At 43.2% G+C, this 20,519-nt stretch overlaps 1 long non-coding RNA gene across 1 annotated transcript in view; it reads left to right on the top strand.

The window, feature by feature from the left end:
* The first annotated feature begins 9,426 nt into the window (after window positions 1-9,426).
* The window catches only part of LOC140200023 (uncharacterized), a 41,865-nt gene continuing 30,772 nt past the window's right edge, over window positions 9,427-20,519 (top strand). The window contains exon 1 of the long non-coding RNA XR_011886546.1: window positions 9,427-9,592. This is a non-coding gene — a long non-coding RNA (uncharacterized lncRNA). The remainder of the gene's footprint in view (window positions 9,593-20,519) is intronic.

Genomic DNA, 20,519 nt, shown 5'->3' with positions numbered 1-20,519 from the left:
ACTCTATTTCCGTAATAAAATATGTACATATTTTAACCAACACACAAAAAAGGTTGCTGGTGAATGCAGCAGGCCAGGCAGCATCTACAGATTTCCTCGAGTATATATTTTAACCAACCCTTTCTGGGTCAAAAGCACTGATACAATCATGAAGAAGGCAAGCTGCAGTTCTACTTCACTGGGAGTTTAGGGAGGTTCGGTATGTCACCAAAGACCCTTTCAAATTGCTACAGATGTATGGGGGAGAGCATTCCAACTGTTGCATTATTGTAGGGTATGGAGGCTCCAATGCACAGGCTGGAACAAGGGTTCAGAGGGTTGTAGTCTCACCGATCTCCATCCTGGGCACATGCCTGCGCAGCATCAAGGACATCTTCAAAAGGCAGTGCCTCAAGAAGGTGGCATCCATCATTAAGGACCTTCACCAACTCTCCCTTCTCTCCTCATTACTAACAATGAGGAGTCTGAAGACACAAAATCAATATTTTAGCTACAGCTTCTTGCCCTCCACCGTCATATTTCTGAACAGACTAGGAAAACTACCTCACTGTCCCTCTTTTGCACTATTTATTTATCTATGTATCTACCTATCTATTTATTTATTTGATATTTGTTTATTTATTAAAACTTACAGTTTTAATGCCTTGTTCTGTACTACTACAGCAAAACAGCAAATGTCATGACATATGCCAGTAATAATAACCCTAGTTCTAGTAATAATAAATTCTAATTCTTAACATTACAAAACTCTAGAGGTTCAAGATAAATAAAAGGACAGAGGACAAATCTTTACCCAGGAAAAAACAATGAAGTAATATTGCTTAAAGAAATATTAAAATCCAGGCATTACTTAAAAGATACTCTGTTAAATGCCTAGTGCTTAAACAATATTCAAATGTAGACATCAGATCCAGACAATAAAACCATTAGTGTCGAGACTTGAATTGTCACCAGTCTACACTTGGTCTTGTCAGTGCAGTTGAACATATATTGCGTGCAGTCAAAGTTAAAAGAAACACAGATTATTGTTTTTTTATATATACCGGCATTGGAAGCAGTCCAAAAGGGATTCACTAAGCTAGATTCACTTGGTTAAATCCTGGTATAAGTGGGTTATCCTATCATGAGTAGCTAAAGAAACTAACTGCTCTCTTTGGAACTTAGAAGGGTGATTTATTGAAACATAAAATCATGAGGGTAGATGTTGAAAACATTAGAGGTTCTGCGGATGCTGGAAATTTTGAGCAATGCACTCAAAGTGCCGGGTGAACTCAGCAGGTCAGGCAGCATTGATCGAGTGGAACAAGCAGTCAACACTTGTGTCTCAGCCCAAAACATCAACTGCATATTCCTCTTCATAGATCTTCAAGGTAGATGTCGAGATGTTTGCGCAAGGGTGGAATTTTGAATGATGTGTCATGGTTTCTACATGGAAACTTAACCAGCTCCATTATGGGCACTAGCCTCCCCGGCATCGAGAACATCCTCAAAAAGCAATGCCTCAAGAAGGAGGCATCCCTCACTTAGGACGCCCAGCACCTAAGACATGCTCCTTTCTTATTACTATGATCAGGATGGAGGTACAGGAGCTAGAAGACTTACACTCAATGTTTTAGGAACAACTTGATCCCCTCCACCATCAAATTTCTGAATGGACAGTGAAGCAACCTATGAACAATACCTCACTATTTTTGCTCTTGTTTTGCGCTACTTATTTAATTTATGTATATATTATTGTAATTGATAGTATTTTATGTATTGCACAGTAATGCCGCCTCAGAACAATAAATTTCATGACATGCTATGTGTCAATGATATTAAACCTGATTCTGATTCTGAACGTCAGGGAGCAATGATTAAAACTTGCTGCCTGAGGGACGGCTTGCAAAGGGTGTCAAATCTCTGGTATTCTCCTTCCCAAAAGGAAGAAGAAGCTAGATCATTGAAGAGGAAGTAGATTTGAGAAATGGGGCCTGTGACACAAGAATGGAAATGAAGCCCTGGTCCAATCAGCCATAATCATATTGAATGGGGGTGTCAGGTTTCGAGTCGAGTTGAGTTTATTGTCTTTCGCACAAGTACATGTATACACAGATGTAATATTTAACCTAATTACAGCAGTATCACAGGCACTTAGTGTTAGAAACACAATATTCACAAGAGAAACACAAACATAAGTTATACAAAATCACACAAGACAAACAACAAAGAGAACGAAAAAAAGGCCCATTGTAGTGCAAAGTGGTCATAGTGTCGCTATATTAAGGTTGTGATTAGGGGTTAGCTGGTTGATTCAGGAAATGATTGGTTAAAGGGAAGCATTTGTTCCTGAATGTGATGGTGTGGGACTTCAGGCTCCTGTACCTTAAGCATGAAGGTGGCATGGCCCAGATGGTGGGGATTTTTGACAATGGATGTAGTTCTCTTGAGGGAGCAATTCTTGAGGGGCTGGGTGGCCTACTCATGCTCCTATTTTCTTATGTTCTTATATTTCATCTGTAAGGGGTTTTTAGGGCCCTGGAATGTAATATAATAAATACTGCATATCACAAACACAACAAAATCTGTGGATGCTGGAAATCCAGAGCAGCACACACAAAATGCTGGAGGAACTCAGCAGGTCAGGCAGCATCTACAGAAAAGAATAAACAGTCAATGTTTCGGGCCGAGACCAGAGGGAGGTGATGGACAGGTAAGAAGAGAAGGTGTGAGAGGGAATCACGAATGGGGAATGGTGAAGAAGAGGAGGAGTAATTACTGAAAGTTCAAGAAAATCAATATTCATGCCATCAGGTTGGAAGCTACCTAGATGGAATATAACTTGCTGCTCCTCCAACCTGAGTGTGGTCAGGGTGCAGCGGGGTGTCCTTCCTTGCTCAACGAAGTCTCAGGGGACAGGAAGGTAGTCTTGGGTGGATGGAGAAGATGAAGAATGGACCAGGGTTTCACAGGGTAATGATCTCATTCGAACAGTGAAAGGAATGGCAAGTCCTGCCTAGACTAGAGGGCAGGTCTTATGAAGATAGGTTAAGTGAGATGGGAGTTTTCTCTTTGGAGCATAGAAGGATGAGAGATAACTTGATAGAGCTGTACATGAAAATAATAAGCATAGATCGAGTGGATAGCCAGAGGTTTTTTTTTCTTAGGGTGGAAATCCAAGCTGATTGGACAAGAACCTAAGAGGGATGTCAGAAGTAAGTTCTTTACACAGAAAGTGGTAGTTGTGTGGAACTTCCTGCCAAGGGTGGTGGTAGAGGCAGATGCATTAGGGGAATTTAAGAAACTCTTAGATAGGTATAGGGGAATTTAAGAAACTCTTAGATAGGTATATGGGTGGATAGACCATGGAAGATTATACAGGAGGAAAGTGTTAGATTAATCTTAGAGTAGATTAAAAGTCAGCACAACATTGTGGGTTGAGGAGTATGTACTGAGCTGTAATGATCTATATTCTATGCTTTATGAAAATTAGATGAACACCGAACACAGCAAAATTAATGTAGAGAATGGTGAGATGAAGTGTGAAGTCAAATGTAACTCTATAAAGAGGAAAGGGAAGGTGTGAGAGTGAAACATTTTACTAGAATGGTACTGGGATTCAAATGCATGAGTTATGGAGAGACTGGACAGACTAGGTCTTGATTGCTTGGAGTGGAGGAGTCTGAGGGGTGACCTTAGGAAAGTGTATAAAATCAAGTGGGACATGGATAGGGTGAATGTGCACACTCTTTTTCCCTGGGAAAGGGAATTAAAACAATCCAGGGATTAGGTTCAAGGTAAGAGGGGGAAGATTTAAAAGGAACCTGGGGGAAACACCTTCATGCAGAAGAGGTGCTTATATGGAACAAGCTACCAGAGGAAGTGTTTGAGGCAGATACACTACCAACATTTAGAAAGCACTTGTACAGCTATACTTCATTAGAAGTTTGAGGAGAATTGGTATGTCACCTGGGTAGGAAAGGTTTAGAGGGATATAGGACAAACACAAGCAAATGGGACTTAGCTTAAGTGGACCTCTGATCTGTATGGACAAGTTGGGTTGAAGGACCTGTTTCTGTGTTGTATTACTCTAGGACTTAATGACTCCAAGTGTGAGAAATGAGATGGGCAGAATTGAGGTCCCTGTCAACCATGAAACCTAGTTCAAAGAAAGAGAAGAGTGTATTGGAAGCTTTAGTGTGGAAGTTGGCATTATCAAACTGATGCAGCAGTGAGTGGGGTCACTGGAAAAATGTAATCAGAATCAGGATTATTATGACTAACGTATGTCATGAAACTTATGTCTTGCTGAAAGGTCTTGGCCCAAAATGTCGACTGTACTCTTTTCCATAGATCCTGTCTGGCCTGCTGAGATCCTGCAGCATATTCTGTATGTTGCTTGGATTTCCAGCATCTTCAATTTTTCTCTTCAAGTCTGCAGTTTTTCGCTGACAGCACAGCGTAACACATAAAGCATACTATAAATTACAATAAGATATATATTTAAAAATAAAGTTGGTTCATGGTCCATTTTGACTTCTGATACTGGAGGGGATGAAGCTGTTCCTAAAATATTGAGCGTGTGCCTTTAGGCTCCTGTACCTCCTCTCTGATAGTAGTAAGGAGAAGAGGGCTTGTTCTCAGTGGTTGGGGCCCTCCATGAAGAACGCAGCTTTTTTTTGAGACATTGCCTTTTGAAGATGCCCTGGATGGAGGGGACTGCCCATGGTTGAGACAGATTCCTCACTGAAAGGGTCCCAGGGTGAAATGCAGTCAAGACAACTGTGGAGTCAGTGAATGACCGTGGGCATTGGTTGATATCGTTACAGTGAGAATGGCACTAGGAAAGTTGAGAAAGGGAAGGGGGAAAGAGCCACCAACTGAATGGTGGAAATTGGGAATAACATTTCTCGTTTGAGTAATAGACAACTCTGATAGTTCAGAGGAATCACTCCGGGGGAAAATAGTGTTTGTCCATTTCTCTGATGGTGGATTGCACGCTATTATAGTGTCACAAATAGACATTTTTTCTGGTCAAAAATTTTTTGACGGAAGTACCAGTCAGTTGTTGGAATTGATCATCCTTGCATTTTAAAAACTTACAAATTAGATCTAAACCATTAAATTTGCAAGCGCACACTTAATACAGTAATGCCCTGGAGAAGAGGATTATGCTCAGACTCAGGTTTAATATCATTGGCATACCTTGTGAAATTCGTCTTTTTAACATGGACAGAATATATGAAATGTAGTTTTTCAAAATTAATCTTCAGTTAAGTGAGATGGCCTGTCAAATTCAAAGCATTGCGGAGTGAAGCCAGAGCGGAGAATGTGACGTGCACTTTACGGGTAATGTATGTTTTCATTATTGCCGCTCTACCTATAAACAACTTGTTGCATTTGGTATTTTGAACTTATTATTAAGTGCACGAACATCTATTAAACAAATGGCCTATTCTGCTAGCGCAGAAAAAAATATTTTGATTAATTTTCAATTAAATTGAAACATTGCACCTGACTATACAGGTTGTTGCAAGGTGCGTTTAGCAGTCTGCGCACCGCGCCGAAATCATCGATGCTTCCTCTGCGCAAATTAACATGGAGATAAACAGTGATGAGGAAAATGGAGATGTGATTTCTCTGGGCTTTTTTTTGTGGGGGATAGGAAAGGGGATAGTTAACTCTATATATGATGTTGTAGGGAAAATCAGAATATGATTTGTGTAGCGTTATAACAAGAAAAGTTAATTGAAGCTGGTTTTTCACAATCTGACTGAACCTACGGATGTTCCCGTTTGTTTAAAACTCAAGATACATCCACACCAACACATTTCTCTAAAGATTAATCACTCCGTTTCTTTCGCGAAATGCTCTTCGTTTTTGCCCCCCCCTCAAATAAATAAAATCCGTGCGCTTCTATGGAGCGAACATTTTTGATTTAAAGAATTACTGAAGTGCTTCAAAGATGAGCGTGAGACCCGACCCGTGTCTAACCTGGGAACTGAGACGCGCCGTGATGTGTGGGGGGATTCAATTCGTGACTGCCCGGGATTTGTGAGGCAAATACGGTTCGGTCGAAGAAAACGTGAAGAAAATGTTAAAACCGCTCGCCTCTCCCACTACAATGATTTCAGCGTTTGTGTTTTGATGCATGCCGAGCAGATATGGACAATCGCATATTTATACATAAAGACAGAAGCCAACGTGTGCCAAAGTTAATCCGGATTATGGTGTCTGGTTCTTTTTAAAGGGGAAAGGAGTCTTTGAAAAGCAACGCACCTTTCCGCTTTCCCGCTGATCAATAAAGAGCACTGATTCGCAAATGAGCGAGTGTAAGGGGGATATTCCCAACCTTTCTACAGTCACCACTCTTTGCCATATCCACGCAACCGCTAACACACACACACACACACACACACACACACACACACACACACAACACACACACACAAAACACACACAGACACACACACACAACACACACGCACATACAGTACACAGTCACACAAACACTCTCATGCAGTGCATAGACACGCGCATACACATACAGTACAGTATACCCAGACACACACACAGAAGGTATAACACACACGCAGATACACCCACACTCACAAACACATACAGTGCACACTGACACAGGCGCATGCACACACACAGACACGCACCCCCCCACACAGAACACACAACACACACACACATACACATAGACATACACACACACACACACACACACACACTCACACACACACACACACACACACACACACACACACGCACACACACACACACACACACACAAACACACACCAAATTCAAAAATACAAATCTGCTGTAAGAAAACTTCCAGGTCTCTCCCAAGAAAGTAACAAGTTCAGTGATGGACGTGGCATAGTCAGGCTGTATTCTTAATGCAAGGTGAAACCAATTAAATCAGGTTTAACATCTAGGCTAACAGAAATAACAACATTGCACATAATTTTGGGGATAAAGTCTGTGCCACGTCAACCGATGTTTTTCATCCTGTGGTTGCAGAAGGTTGGTGTTATCTCCACGTTAATACATTGGCAGGGGGTGGGGAGATGGGGGGGGGTGGGAAGGCGGAGGTGGCAAGAGCAATTGCACTCACCGTTCTTTCAGGATCTTCCTCCGCTGGTCAATGTCAGGTTGTCCTCAGCGTGTCTCGCCTCCCAAATCAGATGCCGTGATCACAATCGACATCTCGGCAGATGTACCACAGGATCACATAAAGAATCAGCAGTATGGCAAAAATAAACAAGGCGACCAAAATAGCCTTTGTCACCGGAGAGATCAAAGACTGCATGACATCCGGAACTCCTGGGTATAAATGTATCAGACCTCGAAATAACAACAATATTGTTGTTGAAAGTCACAAGCGACCCTTTGACAGCCAGGCTGCCGGTTGGACACCGCGGCACACTACCAGAGTTCCAGACAAAATACGTCTCTGCAAGAAGGACGGTGCTTTCTAGTGTCAACTCTGCAGAGAGTTCAAAAAAATAGGTAGCTTCCTCCCCGAGATCTGAATAAGAAGGCTTTTCTGAGCACATCGAACGTTAGCATGGCCCACATGGAAGAAATCGCCCAAAAAATCAGGAATGAGGGTGGGGAGGGGGGAAGGAATGGGCGAGAGAGAGAGAGAGATAGAGAGAGAGAGAGAGAGAGAGAGAGAGAGAGAGAGAGAGAGATGGAGCTATCCAACGTAACGATCTCCGAGTCGAAGTGAAGCAAACTATCTTCAGGACTTCCAGAGTAGAACCGATCGGGGAGGCGGGAGGGAAGGATTGGAGATTTACACACTTGTAACACACTCACGCACTCGCTCACTCCCGGAAGAGGCAGAGACCCGATGAGAATCAAAGTTCTGTTTCTTAATCTTTCCCGGCTAATCCTTCGATGTCAACGGAGGAGACGTTTGTATGTGTTAGAGAGAGAAAGAGAAGGAGACATTGATTAGTATTCCATGAAGAAACCTTCCCAATGCGCTGTTGATTTCACGTGATGGAGGAATTTCTCTCTCTCGCTCGCTCGCTCGCGCTCTGTCCCTTTGTATCGCTCTCTCTCCCTTCCTCGTTTTTCAAATTGACTGTGTGTCGTTGATGTTATTTTATAAAGCACTTATCATCCTTAAATGGGAGGATTTTAACCCTTCCATATTCCCGAATCCCTTTGATCCCAAGGAAATTTATTGCAGAATGGAAGATCAAACCTTACTTGGATATCAACAATTCATTTCACGCTTGTTGTGCGTTCTGCGGTCCCAAGCCGGATGGCTTTTCACTTGTAAACCACAGCGCAGGGACGGGTGAAAATATTTTAGATTCCATAGTGAAAAGAGAGAGCGTGTGTGTGTGTGTGTGTGAGAGAGAGAGAGAGAGAGAGAGAGAGGAAGAGAGTGTGTGTGAGAGAAAGAAAGAAAGAGGGAGGGAGGGAGTGTGTGTGAGAGAAAGAGAGAGAGAGAGAGAGAGAGAGAGAGAGAGAGAGGGAGGGAGGGACAGAGAGAGAGATACGGACATACAGTATGACACCTCTCAACACACGTACCATGTGTCCCTGTTTCAAATTCCGTTGGTAACAGATCGACTTCGCGATTCTGAGATTTACATGAAATAATATCTGGAATGTGAGGGAAAGTATTGTAAGGTGTAATTCAGCAAACATTATACAGCAGGGTTTCAGTGTCCGCCAGCTGTGGCTAAAATAGATACGCGTAAAATACTACATTTAGATTTTAAACCACCATGCAGTGACTGCTAAATTATAACTAATGAAACAGTGACTTCTAAATTACAAGCAATAAGCGGTGACTACTAAATTATAACTATTCATTTGAAACTCGAGTTAACTTAAATGGTGCAATGTTTTGTAAAATCTATTTAGATCATTAAAGCAGGGATAAATTGGTTTTGTCAGGAGCGGGGGACTTTCCTTTAGACTTGCCTGCTGTCATTCAAGGTACCTGTAGTTCTGTGCTTTTGCAGAGGTGTGAGCATGTACACTGTATCTGTGTTTTAAATTATCATTTCGTCATGTTTGGGAGGTTCCCGATGATTGAGATGAGGATTTTTTTCCATCTAATCGCCAGTCAAATAGGCAAAACGAAGGAGCTTATGGGATTAATAGCAATATTTATGTCAGACAATCTTCAAACATTCAGAAATGAATATTACAGCACACACGTGTCTTATGTGGATGTAATACCATGGATTTGCACATTGAGCAAATGCAGCTTACAAAGTGACGCTTGGAGTACAAGGGATTGCAAAGCCGCATTATGCAAACACATTCAGCCCCGCTTCAAATTCATGCGTTCTCGCCGTACTTCCGTGTTGCCATTATAATTTCCCACGTCTCTCTTCGTCTTGGAAACTGTCCGTGCAAACTTGGGCTGTTGCAATAACCTCCCGCCAGGTAGTGGCGCTACGGCTCACCACCGGGGCAAGAGGAGGTGGATGGAACGCGATGATTTTATACAGGCAAATTGCTTTAATCTGGGCAGAAGCTTGTCAAGATGACCAAATTTACTGGAAGCGCACGCCATGTGAGCATTCATTTCTACCTGCTCATAACTGTGAAAGAAAAACTCTTATGCATGGTAACTGTTCCAACTAATACTGATACTAATACTCAACCGGAAACGTTGACTCTTTACTCCTTTCCATAGGTGCTGTCCAACCTGCTGAGTTCTTCCATCATTTTGTGTGTGTGTGTTACTCTGGATTCATAGCAACTGCAAAATCTCTTGTGTCCCAAATCATCATGCCCGGACTCTCTTCTCCTTCATTCCATTAAACTGGTATGTCACTAAAGACTCTTTGGTGTTAACATTTCTGAAAATCTATCCTGGGCCCAACATGTTGAGGCAATTACAAAGATGACACACAGCGCCTATATTTCATTCGGAGGAGAATTGGTATGTCACCAAAGACTTCAGAAAGATTCTACAGATGTATCATGGAGAGTATTCTGACATTCTGACTGGTTGCATCACCGTCTGGTATGGAGGGGCCACTGCACAGAATTGGAAAAAGCTGCCAAAGGTTGTATACAGCCAGCTCCATCATGGGCACCAGCCCATCAAAAAACACGGCGGGGGGTGGCGCGGGGAAATGAGGAGAAATATCAAAAGCAACACACACAAAATGCCAAAGGAACTCAGCAGGTCAGGCAGCATCTATGGAAAGGAGTAAATGTTTTGTGCTGAGACCCTTCTTCAGGACTGGGAGGGAAGTGGGCGAGATGCCTGAATTAAAAGGTAAAGGGAGGGTGACGAAGCTAGCTGGAAGGTGATAGGTGAAGCCAGGTGGGTGGGAAAGGTCAAGGGCTGGAGAAGAAAGAATCTGATGGGAGAAGACAGTGGACAACAGGAGATAGGAAAGGAGGAGGGGACCCAGGGGGAAGTGATAGGCAGGTAAGAAAAAGTAAAATGGTAAGAGCGGGGAATTTATTCTTTGGAGCGTAGAAGGTTGAGGGGGGACTTGATAGAGGAATTTAAAATTATGAGGGAGATAGATGGAGTTGATGTGGATAGGCTTTTTCCATTGAGAGTAGGGGAGATTCAAACGAGGACATGAGTTGAGAGTTAAAGGGCAACAGTTTAGGGGTAACATGAGGGGGAACTTTACATCAGAGAGTGGTAGCTGTGTGGAATGAGCTTCCAGCAGCAGTGGTTGAGGCAGGTTTAATATTGTCATTTAAAATTAAATTGGATAGCTATATGGACAGGAAAGGAATGGAGGGTTATGGGCTGAGTGCAGGTCGGTGGGACTAGGTGAGAGTAAGCGTTCGGCACGGACTAGAAGGGCCGAGATGGCCTGTTTCCGTGCTGTAATTGTCATATGGTTAATAGAGAAAGGGGGAGGGGAATTTTTGTTCACCAGAAGGAGAAGTCAATATTCATGCCATCAGGTTGGAGGGTACCCAGACAGAATACAAGGTGATGTTCCTCCACCCTGAGGGTGGCCATACTAGAAATATCTAAGCCACAGTATTTTTAAGATCTTGAACTCGCTGTTTGTAAGAATGGGAGAAGCAATGGAAAAGGTAAAGAGCTTCCAATTCCTGGGTGTCAACATTTCTGAAAATCTGAAATTTTGATGTCATTACAAAGAAGGCATGCCAATGGCTATATTTCATGTGGAATTTGAGGGAATTTGGCATGTTACCAAAGACTCGCGCAGATTTCGACCGGTTGCATCATTGCCTGATACGGAGGGGCCAGTGCACAGGCTCGGAAAAAGCTGCCGGAGGTTGCAGACCCAACCAGCTGCATCTTGGGCACCAGCCTCCTCACCATTGAGGTGTGTCTCAAAAAGGTGGCATCCATCATTAAGAATCCTTACCATCTGGGGCATGCCCTCTTCTCATTACTGTACTACAATTGGGGAGGAGGTACAGGAGCCTGGAAATGCACACTCAGTTTTTAGGACCAGATTCTTCCTTTCTGCCATCAGATTTCTGAATACTCCATGAACCCATGAGGACTGCATCATTATTCCTCTTTTACGCTATTTATTTATTTTCATAAGTTATAGTAATTTTTATGTATTGCACTGCTGCAAAACAACAAATTTCACAACATGCAGTACTGTGCAAAAGTCTTAGGGACATACTGTAGATATAGCTACTGTGCCTAAGACTTTGCACGGTACTGTATTTGTCAACCTAGAGCAGTGAGCGAGTTTGTAAATCTGGCGGGAGCAAAGGATGTTGGGGATGGTGAGGGTGGAGCATCACATGAGGGGTGTGAGAGAGGTGGCAGCGAAGGAGTGCCAGGGCAGAAGGTGGTGTGGGTACAGACACACCCAGCCCTGAGACACTAGGCAAGGTCATTTGATTCCAATCCATTGGTTTACTGAACATTACAGGATATCTCTCTGGTGCTTCCTCCCCTCTCCCTTCCCCTTTTCCCAACCACGATTCCCCTCTCCCTACCCTCTTCCACTCTCAGTCCACAATAGAGCTGAGGCTTTATAAGGCACTGATGAGACCTCACCTTGAGTATTGTGAACAGTTTTAGGCCCTTCATCTTAGAAAAGATGTGCTGGCATTGGAGAGAGTCCAGAGGAGGTTCACAAGGATGATTCCAGGAATGGAAGGGTTATCATCTGTGCGCATGCGCTGGTTTTGCATGCAGCCGGTTACAGTTGCTCCGTTAACCAATTTCCCCCGGGATCAATAAAGTATGACTATACTAGGAACGTTTGATGACTCTGGGTCCGTACTTGCTGGAATTCGGAAGGATGAGGTGGATCTCATTGAAACCTTTTGAATGTTGAAAGGCCTAGACAGAGTAGATGTGGAAAGGATGTTTCCCAACAGCCTCAGGATAGAGGGGTGCCCTTTCAAAATAGAAATGCAGAGAAATTTCTCTAGCCAAAGGGTGCTGAATTTGTGGAATTTGCTGTGGAGGCCAGGTTGTTGGGTGTATTTAAGGCAGGGATTGATAGGTTCTTGATAGGACATGACGTCAAAGGTTATGGGGGGAAGGCTGGGAACTGGGGTTGAGGAAGAGATTAAAAAAAAGGGATCAGCCATGATTGAGTGGCGGAGCAGACTCGATGGGCCAGATGGCCTAATTCTGTTCCTATGTCTTATGGTCTTATAACAGAATGAGGTTTATCATTACTCACAAACATCATGAAATTGTTATTTTTGTGGCAGAAGTACAGTGCAAAATATAAAATTGCTACAGTACTGTGCAAAAGTCTTAGGCATCCCAGCTATATATGTGCCTAAGACTTTTGCACAGTACTGTATATCAGTGATAATAAACCTGATTCTGATTCTGAACTTGAAGATATCCAAAATTCCACTGTAAAACTTACCTGCACTTTTGCTCCAACTGACCTCCTGTGTCTCCCAACTAAGCAATATTTTAATTTTAATGTTTAAATATTTTTTCATGATCCCACTGCCCCCTATCTTCGTAATATTTCTTCAAATGCTGCAACAATGCAAGATTTCTGTGTTGCTTCCATTCCAACCTACTGGTGATCCAAAGATGTAAAAACTGGATTATTAGTGGCACTACATTCAGATGCCAAAGCTCTAAATTCCCTCTCTAAATCTCCTCGTTCTTATTTAAGACACCCCATAAAACAGCCAAGCATCTAGTCATCAGTCCTTCCTTTCCAGTCCTGATGAAGGGTCTCAGTCTCTGTTCTTTTTAAATTTATATTTCTTACTGTAATTTATAGTTATTATGTATTGCAATGTTGGGGTGGAAATACATTTTTACCAAAGGAGGCGCAAGGTGCTCCTTACCTCTGCTAACCTGCAGGTCACCTTTGGACAAGGTGTAGCACCTGCTTAGTGCCCCGATCAGGATCCGTGAAGCCATGGGAGCAGGTGGTGGATGGTTGTACGAGCAGCTGGTGCATATCACAAGTCCTGGTTTTGTGATCCCGGATGCCAGGCAGACAATCTCTGAAGAGGATTGATAATGCCTGAGATCACCCTTCTTGTAAAGACAATGCCCAGAAGAAGGCAACGGCAAATCACTTCTGTAGAAGAATTTGCCAAGAACAAGATGGTCATAGAAAGAACAAGATCACCCATGGCACGTAACGAATGAATGAATTTTCCACCAGGGGCTTGGTCCTGTGTTGCTCTACGTTCTCTGTTTAGTGGCAGTCAATTGGCTTGGGACTGTAGTTGGTAACTATTAGATTGCCATTTTTCTATAGCAATTTATCGTCTAACTCGCCTGGCTAATCCAATGGCAGAAAGGGGATATACACAGAAATCTGATACATATTGTGGAAGCACGAGACAATTTTGTAATTTTGCATTGTCTTTATTGTAAAAAAAAACCCAAATCACTGCTTCTTATCTTCACCGTAGGTAGTCCTCAGGACCAAAGACAAGTTGCTTCTCTTCTGGTTTTGGTTGTTCTAAGGTCAAGGATGCACTAAGTGTAGGAACTGCAGACTCTTCTATAGATAGAGCAGATGACGGTTGATGGGACAGGTCCAGTGGGTGCTGTATTCCTTCCGGCACTTGAAGTAGGCTCTTGTATACTCCTGTAGCACATCTTTGAGGTTTTCAAATTTCAAAGTGATTCTTATTATCAAAGTACATCTGTGTCGCCATACACACCTCTGAGATTAATTTTTTTGTGGGCATACTCAACAAATATTTAGAGTACTAACTATAACGGAATCGATGATAGTCTGCCCAACTAGTGCGTTCAGTCAAGGTGCAGAAGACAGCAAACTGCAAATACAAAAAGAAGAAACAATAATAATAAATAAATATCGAGAACATGAGATGAAGAGTCCCTGAAAGTGAGTCCATTGGTCATGGAAACATTTCAATGATAGGGCAAGAGAAGTTGAGTGAAGTTATCCCCGTTTGGTTTAAGAGCCTGATGGTTGAGGGGTAGTAACTGTTCCTGAACCTGGTTGTGTGAGTCCAGAGGCTCTTTACCTTCTTTCTGATGGCAGCAGTGAGAAGAGAGCATGTCCTCGGTGGTTGGGGTCCCTGATGATGGATGCTGCTTTCCTGCGATAACATTTCATGTAGAGGTGCTCAATAGTGGGGAGGGTGTTACTCGTGATGGATGGGGCTGTATTCATATATTTTTGTAAGACTTGCCATTTGTTTAAGGGCATTGATGTTTCCGCACCAGGCTGCGATGCAGCCGGTCAATATACTTCAAGCAAATCTATAGAAGCTTGTTGAAGTTTTAGGGGCATGCTGCATCTGCCGTAAACACCTAAGGAAGTAGAGGCACTGCTATCCTTTCTTCATAATTGCTCTTCGTAATTGCATTTTCGTGAATGCTAGGCCTAGGACAGGTCCTCCAAAATAATAACAATGAGGAACTTAAAGTTGCTGACCATCTCCACCTCTGATCCCCTGATGAGGACTGGCTCACAGACCTCTGGTTTCCTTCTCCTGAAGTCTGTAATCAGCTCCTTGGCCTTGCTGACATTGAGTGAGAGGTTGTTGTTATGACTCCACTCAGGCATATGTTCACTCTTCCTCCTGTATGAAGTGGGCTGAGAAGTGGCAGATGGAGTTCAACCTGGAGAAGTGTGAGGTGGTACACTTTGGAAGGACAAACTCCAAGGCAGAGTACAAAGTAAATGGCAGGATACTTGGTAGTGTGGAGGAGCAGAGGGATCTCGGGGTACATGTCCACAGATCCCTGAAAGTTGCCTCTCAGGTGGATAGGGTAGTTAAGAAAGCTTATGGGGTGTTAGCTTTCATAAGTCGAGGGATAGAGTTTAAGAGTCGAGATGTAATGATGCAGCTCTATAAAACTCTGGGTAGGCCACACTTGGAGTACTGTGTCCAGTTCTGGTTGCCTCACTATAGGAAGGATGTGGAAGCATTGGAAAGGGTACAGAGGAGATTTACCAGGATGCTGCCTGGTTTAGAGAGTATGATTATGACCAGAGATTAAGGGAGCTAGGGCTTTACTCTTTGGAGAGAAGGGAGGATGAGAGGAGACATGATAGAGGTGTACAAGAAAATAAGAGGAATAGATAGAGTGGATAACCTGCGCCTCTTCCCCAGGGCACCACTGCTCAATTCAAGAGGACATGGCTTTAAGGTAAGGGGTGGGAAATTCAAGGGGGATATTAGAGGAAGGTTTTTTACTCAGAGAGTAGTTGGTGCGTGGAATGCACTGCCTGAGTCAGTGATGGAGGCAGATACACTACTGAAGTTTAAGAGACTACTAGGCAGGTATATGGAGGAATCTAAGGTGGGGCCTTATATGGGAGGCAGGGTTTGAGGGTCAGCCCAACATTGTGGGCCGAAGGGCCTGTACTCTGCTGTACTATTCTATGTTCTATGTTCTATATGCTGATTCATCACCACCTTTGATTCAGCAATACCATCCGGAATGATCCTTCCCTCCTCTGAGAAGTCACGGGGGCAGAAATTCCTTGGTGTCTCTTCAGTAAAACATTGACCATGTTGCCTTATGGTCCAGAAGATAAAGGTACATGGGATTCATGGTGAGATGGCAAATTGGATTCAGGTTGGCTTTGCCATGGGAGACAGAGGCTAGTAGTTATGGGGGATAGGTGTTATTCTGTCTGAAGGTCTGTGACTGGTGGCATTGGGCAAGGATCAGTACCGAACATGAGTTGATTAAAGATTAGCTTTGTCATATGTACATAACATACAGAGAAATGTGTCATTTGTAACAACGATCAACACAGTTCAAAGCTGTGCTGGTGGCAGCCCACAGGTGTCACCATGTTTCTGGTGCCAACATAGCATGCCCGTGGACTTACTAACCTTAACCCGTACGTCTTTGGAATGTGGGAGGAAACCGGTGATCATGGGGAGAATGTACAGACCGCCGTGGGAATTGAACCCCAGTCGATTTTACAGCTGGCAGAGTAATCTGTTGCACTAAGAAAATGCATTAATGATTTCAATGAGACATAGGTGTCAAACTAATAAATATGCAGATGACACAGATATTGATAGAGTTGTGGATAGTGAGGAAGTTTGTCAAAAGATACAGATGGATGTCGATCATTTGGAAATTTGGACTGAGAATTGGCAGAGGGAGTTCCATCAGAAGCAAGTTTAATATCATCAGCATATGTTGTGAAATTTGTTAGCAGCAGCAGTACAATGCAATACATGATAATAGAGAAAAAAACCTGAATTACAACAGGTGTGTGTGTGTATATATATATTAAACAGTTAAATAAGTAGTGCAAAAATCGAAATGAAAGAGTGGTAAACACGAGGAATTCCGCAGATGCAGGCACCAAAGAGTGGTGTTCATGGGTTCAATGTCCATTCAAAAACTGGATGGCAGAGGGGATGAAGCTGTTCCTGAATGGTTGAGTGTGTGCCTTCTAGCTTCTGAACCTCCTTCCTGACAGTAGCAACGAGAACAAGGCGTGACCTGGGTGATGGGGGTCCTTAATGATGGACACCGCCTTTTTGAGACATCGCTCCTTGAAGATGTCCTGCATATTATGGAGGCTGGTCTCATGAGGGAGCCGACTAAGTTTACAACTCTCTGCAGCTCTCTTTGATCCTGTGCAGAAACACTGCCCCCCACCCTCCCATTACCAGACGGAGACGTAGCCAGTTAAGACGCTCTCCTGGTACAAGTGTTGGGTGATGCATGTTGGAAGCTCAAAAAAAAAGGAATGTCCACAGTAGATAGTCAGACCCTTAGGAACGATGATGTAGAAAGAAATCTTGGGGTGCCCATTACTCCATGGATGATAAAGAAGGAGTAGAACATGGTTGTTTTCATCATTTGGAGTGTTGAATATTGTAAGTTGGAAAGTCACATTGCAGCTGTATAAAACTTTGATTAGGCCATGCCTAGAGTATTGTGTTCAGTTCTTTGGGCAGTTGGAATTTGGCTGCAGGTGTCTTAACACCTTTTATTCTGTAATCATACTCGGAAAGTTATCACAGCTTGAATCATAATTCTCAAACTGCGGTGTGCTGAAAGGCTGAAATGTGGGTCAGTGTTTGAAACAGGGATACAGGCGTACAGATCAGCTGATTTTCCTCACCTGAGCTCTGTGCACCTTGGCTGCTTTTCTCAATGACACTGCAGCTCATTTAGAACAGGGCATTCGAGGGGCAAGTGGGACCAGACTTTTGATGTTGTGGCTTCAGTATCTATCCTTCAGGAATTTAACAGTAACCATAGGACTTGTTGATCTCTTTCATGTTGGCTTATGACCTTTTATGTTCGTTACGAAGATAATAAGGCTCAGGAGCAGATTAAGCCATTCGGCCTGTCGAGTCTGTTCTGCTATTCCATCGTGCTCCAAATTTAGAATGACATAAACTAAATCAAATTATTCTCAATCAAAAAAAAATTAAGAAGTACTGAGAGCTTCCTCATAACTCAGAAGAAAATACAGGGAATAACATATTGGGTACTTTTGCTGGAATGAGCAAAAATTGCTCATTGCAGTTGAATTTTTTTATTCCTTCAGATGTGGGCTGATCGTAGTAAAAATTAACTTATTTATTTAGCAATACATTACAGAGTAGGTCCATCTGGCCCTTAGAGCCACACTGCCTCAGTAACCCCTGACAGTGCTGATTAACCCTAACCTAATCACGGGACAATTTACAGTTACCAATTCACCTACAGTACATCTATGGACTCTGTGAGGAAATTGGAATACCTGGGGAAAATACACACATTCCACAGGGAGGACGCACAGAGATCCCTTACAGAAGACGCTGGAACTGAACTGCAAACTCCGATGTCCCGAACTGTAATAGCGCTGCACTAACCACTACTCTCCCGTGGCGTCTAAATTTAAACATGCACACAACCTTTAGCGCAGGAAAACATCCTAAAGAGCTTGAGGGAAAGATGGGAAAAATAGGGGTAAAGGTGAAATGCGAAAGCATTTAATCTTCAAGGACAGTTCTGGGGTGGGAGAGGAAGTCCAAGTCAAAATCAAAGTAAATTTATTATCAAAGCATGTATATGTCGTCAGCTACTACCTTGAGATTCATTTTCTCAAGGACATTTACAGGAAAATAAATAAATACAGTGGAATTTATGAAAAGTATAGATAAACAAAGATGGCCAAGCAACCAATGTGCAAAAGAAGAGTTATAATATGAATGCTCTTCATCTTATTTTCTTTTAATTTTATTGAGATACAAAGTGGAATAGGCCCTTCTGCCCCTTGAAGTCCGACTGCCTAGTGATCCCAGGATTTAATCCTAGCCTAATGATAGGACAATTTACAATAACCAATTAACTTACCAACCTTTGGACTGTGGACGAAAAGTGAGGCATTCAGAGGAAACCCACGCGTTTATGCGGAGAAGGTACAACCTCCTGACAGGCAATGTCGGGAATTGAACCCACGTCGCTGGCACTGTAAAGCGTTATGCTGTCCACTATGCTACCGTGCTGCGTTCTTCTATCTTTCTTCTCTTCCCACCTGCTTTCCTTCCAGGTCTGTTGGCTAGCTGATGATGTGAGAGCCTCAGGCTCGTCTGCAGACATGGCGGGGGGGGGGGGCGGTGAGTGGTCAGTTTGCAAGGTGGTGCGCTGCTCCAGCCTCTTATGCAGGACCTCCTTTTGCTTCCAGTGTCTGGTCTTGAAGGCTTCAATACCATCAAAAATACTCCTTCTCCAATCTGAATTCTAGTTCAGAGACAGCATTTCTCCAAAGAGAAAGTGGCCAAATCTTAGATCCTTTAATTTTCCGCATGGTAATCACTTCCCATTAAAGAGCACTAAATAGAGCGCTTTAGGCCTCTGGAGTCAGGCATGTGGATGTTTGAGCTTCGATTACAAGTGGACAGCTATTTGGGAAAGAGATGCAGAGATTGCTATTCATCTAGCAGAGTGCAAGTGGTCGGTTATGAGACAGGTGAGCAAGATAGGCAGGAGTTTGGCTAGGTTGCCCCCCCCACCCGCCCAGCATGGATGAAGTGATTGACAAAAGGGGAGGCAGAAGCAATCAATACTTTTATCCACAAGGAAGCCACAAGCAGTATCTTATTCAACGCACACAAAATGCTGGAGGAATTCGGCAGGTCAGGCAGCATCTATGCAGAAGACAGCCTTTTAGGCTGAGACCATTCATCAGGACCCTTCAGCCGTATCTTAGTAATCCTTTTGGGACATGCCAGAAAATGCATAGATAGAATTTGTGGGCTTATCTAAAGCACCTGAGACAGCAGCAAGAGAGTCGAAGAGCTGTAGAGCAGGGGTTCACAACCAGGAGTCCGTGGAGCCTCGGTTATGAGACCAACGGGCCTCTGCAGCTTGCGTGGAATGTCGGTCTAGGTTTTTTGAGCACCTGTACTTGTTAACTGTTATCTTAGCTAGAGCCACGAAGCCCTTGTGCTGTTGATTTAATCTTGTCAAGTTAATTGCGACAGGCACGTGTTTCCCGCATCCTATGATTTTTTTTAAGGAAGACTGTCGTTTAGTGCCTTAGCGGAGTCTTTGCGTTTGGAGAGAATGGTTTGTCTCATGATGTCGCTCAGCCATTCTCCAATGCTCTGTTGGTATTCCTTTGTCTAACTGCTTGTTTCTGTCTCTCCATGGGGAATCTGCCATCCTCCCCTCCTAGGTCGAGTTGTGAGCCTGTCGTTCCTCCACACCTGGGTCTAGCCTTGTGAGTGTACCCCTTGCTGAATGGTATTGGTCCATGGCATAGAGAAGGTTGGGAGTCCCTCCATTGAATCATGGAATCAAGCCATTCATCCCATCACAACCATACTGACTAGTGGGCATCCATCTCTATTAATCCCATCTTCCTTGGGTTGAGGTAGTGAGAAATGACTGTCAAGATTTGATATAAATGAGAGAGGTAAAAACAGGTGACTGATTTCAATAGAAATGATGCCTAGTTTCCAACATATTCATCTTGGTATTCAAGCGAATATATAAGACAGGAGAGCCTCTAGTCTCAACTACAACCTGCCCTTCTTTATATTCTATTGAAATACGTATTAGTAATGATGGATCAATGTTCTTGTCGTGGTCTATGTGTGCTCCCTAACAAGCAGAATCAGGCCCAATTAGTATTTGGATG

Source organism: Mobula birostris, chromosome 7, assembly GCF_030028105.1.
Source record: "Mobula birostris isolate sMobBir1 chromosome 7, sMobBir1.hap1, whole genome shotgun sequence".
Taxonomy (NCBI): domain Eukaryota; kingdom Metazoa; phylum Chordata; class Chondrichthyes; order Myliobatiformes; family Myliobatidae; genus Mobula; species Mobula birostris.
Note: the sequence above shows the minus strand (reverse complement) of the source record. Positions and strands in the feature narration are given on the sequence as shown.